The sequence below is a fragment of the Amphiura filiformis genome, chromosome 1 (genome assembly GCF_039555335.1).
Source record: "Amphiura filiformis chromosome 1, Afil_fr2py, whole genome shotgun sequence".
Taxonomy (NCBI): Eukaryota; Metazoa; Echinodermata; class Ophiuroidea; order Amphilepidida; family Amphiuridae; genus Amphiura; species Amphiura filiformis.
The window spans coordinates 22,040,413-22,045,886 of NC_092628.1; the positions used below are offsets into that span (position 1 = coordinate 22,040,413).

At 37.7% G+C, this 5,474-nt stretch overlaps 1 long non-coding RNA gene across 1 annotated transcript; it reads right to left on the reverse strand.

Moving 5' to 3' along the window:
- Positions 1-1,978: 1,978 nt before the first annotated feature.
- Positions 1,979-3,889, reverse strand: LOC140165784 (uncharacterized). The gene is made up of 3 exons (XR_011860765.1): positions 3,717-3,889; positions 3,177-3,233; positions 1,979-2,099 (listed from the first exon to the last, which is right to left on the reverse strand). It is a non-coding gene; the product is annotated as an uncharacterized lncRNA (long non-coding RNA).
- Between the last annotated feature and the right edge of the window lie 1,585 nt (positions 3,890-5,474).

Genomic DNA, 5,474 nt, shown 5'->3' on the forward strand with positions numbered 1-5,474 from the left:
ACCATGTCTTAACTTTTCCTGTGAATCAACCGTTTAATAATTGGCCCATCTATTATGTTACTAAGTCAGCACTCCAAAGTTTTACTTTAACATTCAGTTTAGGGATCTAACCTTATCTCTTCAGAATGGCTCATCTTACCCCGCTCTTTTTTACGAGTTACACATTGATTCAAATGGGGATCTGCAACTGCACAGATCATTGTATTCATTTTATCAGACGTTGTCTAGATATATAGTACCAAAAAACTACCAATGCGAATTCTGAGAAACACAGCAATAAAATGTTCTAATACACAACACTGAATAGAGACTAACCAAAGCCAACAGTTGATCCCCTGGAGTTGATCCTGACTGCGATGGTGCATTGTGGTATGTCATTCAGTTTCTCTACTAAAGTACTATCCCCCTGACCGAAATTTGACACAATTTTGACATATGTCAAAATCATGTCAAACAAAAACGATAAGAATTGGGACATTTATTTGACACAAATTTGACATAAATTTGACATATATGTCAAATTTGTATTAAAAAATTTGATATATTTTTGACATAGTTCTATGTCAAAAGTGTGTCAAATCACATTTGTGTCAAAATCATGTCAAATATTATTTTGTGTCAAAATTATGTCAAACAGGATCATATTTGACATACTTTTGATATGTCAAATATGTGTCAAAATATATTTGATACATATTTGACATAGTACTTGGTTATGTTAAAATTGTATCAAATTGTGATAATATTTGAAACCCGTAGCCAAAGACCAAACCAATACATCAACCACGGTGCCAGAACCATGACTCACAAGTATAGCTTCTACCCCCGTACCATCACCCAGTGGAACATACTTCTTGCATCCATCATTCATGAGTCAACATCAACCAAATCGTTCAACACCAAGGTCTGGAGCTACATACAGACTCACTCAGCTCAGCTGTACACAGGCGAGCCAGTGGATTCAACCCCAGCCTCATCAAACTAAGCCACTCTGCACCAGCCACTGTTTTTATGCGCACCCTTGGATTATGCACCCTCAGTTGAGTTGTTTTTAGACATTTGTGATGCCACCAGAATCTGGACGTCGATACCAATTGGTCCTGTATTTCTTTAGATGTAGATGTAGATGTGAATGCAGTGGTGGAGCTGCCGTTGAGGTGAGCCAGCACAGGGAATCCTTTTCTACCCTGTTGCCCAGGTGCATGCACAGCTTCCAGTCAGTGCCAAGTTATTGGAAATCCCACTTGAGGGCAAAAAAATGCCATCAAATATTCAGATTTGTTCAAAATTGTGTCAAACAGGATCATATTTGACATACTTTTGATATGTCAAATTTGTGTCAAAATAAATTTGATACATATTTGACATAGTTCTTGGTTATGTCAAAAGTATGCCAGAATGTGATCACATGGCTGCACCACAAAGGTGAGGGCAGGGAGGGCTTAATTTTCCATTAAGCTTAAGTTTTGCCCAATGAAAACCAAAAATCACTGAAAATATTGATGAAAACATATTTAATGACAGAATTGGATGCTTTACGCCCAATATTTATTGATATACTATTTACCCGACTACCTCTCAACCAATATTTTTAAACTTGTAGCTTGACCTGTAAAATATTTTGCGAGTAATTTAATACCAAATGAAAATTCAAATACGGTATGTAAAAACAAACACATGTGACCTTAATACAGATTATTTCACATAAAGTTGTTGATCGGTCGGAAAGAGCAATCTGACTTTTTTTGGGGCCAAATAGTGAGAAAAATAGTCTTAAGTTTGCCACTCATGTATTCTAAACAATAATTAGTACGACACATAATTAGTCGCCACAATGCGAAGTTTTGACGGATCCATTTGAAATCATGAATCAGAAAATGGTCTTTAAAGTTAAGTTTTATGTGCATGATCCAGATCTGCATGATCTTTAACAGTCCGAGTCAAAATTAGCAGGTTCTTTTTTTTTTTTTTTCTTTTCGTAAAATCTGAATTCTGAAATCCTCATTTTGCATGACTGATATGTACAGAATTTTCTTCTTGATGAGTTGCCATTGATGAGTTGCTATTCCTGCCGCATTCGGATCCCTTTTCAGCAGGATCTGAAAGCAAATTGTACATAAAGTTACAAATTAAATAAGCTTACACATTTGGTAGTTTTCTGAAACAACTGAAAAAATATTTGGTGTCATCAAGAAATTCAGGATCATCAAGAGTATATGGTTGGGCAGGTATTTCCACATTACTTTTTTAGAAATTAGAATCCATCAGGGAAGAATCCATTACCTGGGATTTTTTCTCCCAGATTGACCCAAAATACATTTTCGAAGCTCTCAAGCATGCCTAGTTCTCAAGTACCGTAACTATTTCTATTAAAGGTATGATAGGCAAACCTTAGTTAACACATTTGCTATACTCATGCAGCCCCTGGTCCAAAAATACAATACATACAGCACGGGTATAGAAAATTAAAAGAAAAGATTTTTCAAGGAAACCTGCATAAATATGTACGGTGCGTACGTTACCGTACCGTAATACTTCAATGAATAACAATGTAATAAATGTACTTATACGGGGGGAGCAAAGATTTTTTGACAGGCCAAAAGGGGGGGGGGGCAAGCATTTTTTGGCAGGTCGAAAGGGGGGGTCAAGCGATTTTTGGCAGGTCGCAGGGGGGCAAGCAATTTTTGGCACAGATATTTTGGGCACCGTTTCTATATTACGCCCTAAAAGGCGTAGGAAAACATTACATGTTAAGACAATTTAAGGTTTTAAATTCGGGTTCCCCAAAATCTTGTATGTGTAAGGGGGGGGGGGCAAAGATTTTTGGCACGTCAAAAGGGGGGGCAAAGGTTTTTGGCACGTCGAAAGGGGGGGCAAGGTTTTTGGCACGGCCAAAGGGGGGGGCAAGCGATTTTTGGCAGACCATTTTGAGAATTCACCCCCGGTACACATAATTATTGCACCACCCTAACCTGAGAAAGCGTAAACTGAATGATACTACCTAATTTACCAAACTTGTATCATATTATTCATATATGGACTGATAAATAAAAAGCAATGGTAAAAGTACATTTATTACATTGTTATTCATAAGGCAGCCACAGTGATGTGCAGTATAACGTAATGAAAACTAAATAGCTGCCCGATTTATTTGTCATTAAGTTAAAAACACCTACCATGCACAAACTTCAAGCTTGTAGTGCGCGATGGACCCATTTTCCATGCAGAAACGGCTGTAAATAGAGAAACATGCACATGGCAGCTATTATTATAACGTCAAATATGTCTGAAAATAGCTGCCTTTGTGATTAGTTCAAATGGATTTGCATTTTATTGAGTATTGTCTGAGATTTGAAGTACTATAAAAACTGTCACTAAAGGCAGCTATTAATGTGTGTGTATAACTGTATACATAATACAATAGCTGCCGGCCGGACTTTAGCTGCCGGTTGCCTCTGTCCGAACTTTAAGCTCACGTGGACCCCCTTCCCGACCTCCGATTGAATTTAAATTTGGAGGGGACGATTTTCTAGTTAAATTGTACAGTTTGACACTAGGAGCAAAAAATATGGTTGAAATGAGGGGCACTTGATGCACCCTAACTGGTACAGACTACAGTGATACATGTAGTGATGTACTGTAGTCATGTGTAGTAGAAGTATAGGTAAGCTTAAAATACATTTTTTAATTTTCAAAAATGTTGACTGTATACTTACCATGTGCTTTATCCAGTACATACAGCATGCGATGATGCAGTTTAGTCTTAAATTGATTGGTACTCAGTAGCAGCATGAACAGCCAAAACTAAAATCTTACTCCATTGACTGTCCCACCATGCTGATGCATTCATGATTCACGTCACACTGCAGTCATAAGATTCGTTTACTATACTATATACGTCTAGCCCTTTTCTATTCACAGATTATCCATTGTATTTCTTTTGTTTAAGGTTCGCTGCCCACACCATTACCTAGAGTAATGGAGGTGGCTAGCTGCCCAGAGACCATTATCAACACAATAGCTCAAGATAACGGTCTCGGGCTGCGAGCTAAACAAAAGGAATACCATGGACATTCTAGAAACACTATGGAAAGGATCACAACATACATGTAGAATCTGAGTTCGTTACTAGTCTCAGGTAGACTTAGAAAACAAATGCATTTGCAGCTCAATTTAAATGCAAATGTTACATGGCAAGAGAAAATTATAGAGGGCTACTGCAGTCCGTATAACATTAACAATACTATTTTATAGAACACCACTGGTGCTCAATTAATAAAGATAGTTAAATTTATGCAAATTAAAATTTAATTAGCATAACGAGGTAAAACTCATAAATGAAAAGTAACCGTTTCGTTGAATGTATACTCAGTACATGTATATAAACTTGCCATTAGTTTCTAGAAGGGAATCTGTCTTTATCCTTGCCCAACCCAAAAACGCTCAACGGTCCATGCTAATTAGCTACTAGGCAAGAACCCCCGGGATACTACCCGACCAGGGGAGCTTCGCAACTAACCTGCGGTACTCATTACAAGTCAAGAGGCTGGGAGTGCAAAGCCTTACTGTGACCTACCCATAATGGGGAGCACCATTGCACACACGTTACTGGTGTTTCAAATATCTGGTTACTTACATTTTTCTAAAATATAAATTTCATGGTGTTGAAACCCTAGATCAAACGTTGACAACTCTTTGCATTATTCACTAATCATTTGAATAACAACGGTCACGGGGTGAATACACTCCAGCGGATTAAAAACCTACCAAACCACTTCAAATACAAATGTAAATTGAGATCAATAACTATTACTGATTTGATAATGCTGGCGTCTGAGGTGTTAGTGTTTTTAATTCAAGAAAGTACAGTTTGGCATTAAACTTATTTTTAAACAATTATATATACATATTTTGATGCAAACAATTTAATTTTGCTCGTTGTATATGTAAGATAAACGAGTTCAAAACAGACCATTACCAGAAATAATGGGTGTGTTGTTCATGACTGGCTCAATGTTAGTTGGTTTGAGGTTTCGAACCCCTATCGGGGTCTCAACCTCAAACCAACTAACATCTCACCAGTCATGAACAACACGCCCATTATTTCTGATAATGGTCTGTTTCTCACCCTTTATCTACTACATAATAGCTCAAGCCTGTCCACCGAATCACACATTGTATATAATGTTAGATGATATTGATGCATTCCTCCGTTGGCATGACAGACTGGCTTTAAGCTTTTAAAACGAAAATTGAACCGTTAAAATTCAAATCCACCACCACAAGCTGCCATTTTCTTTTTCTTCTTCTGATAGGAAGTTCCTCCTTTATGTAGGAGCACCGAAACAAGAAATTCCCTTGGTTTAATGGTTAGCTGCATTAGCCCAGTGCATTAATGCCCTGTTAGTAATAGGGGCTGTCATTTTTCCCGAATGGGGGTGGGGTCGTGAAAATACTGGGGGGGTCATAATGTT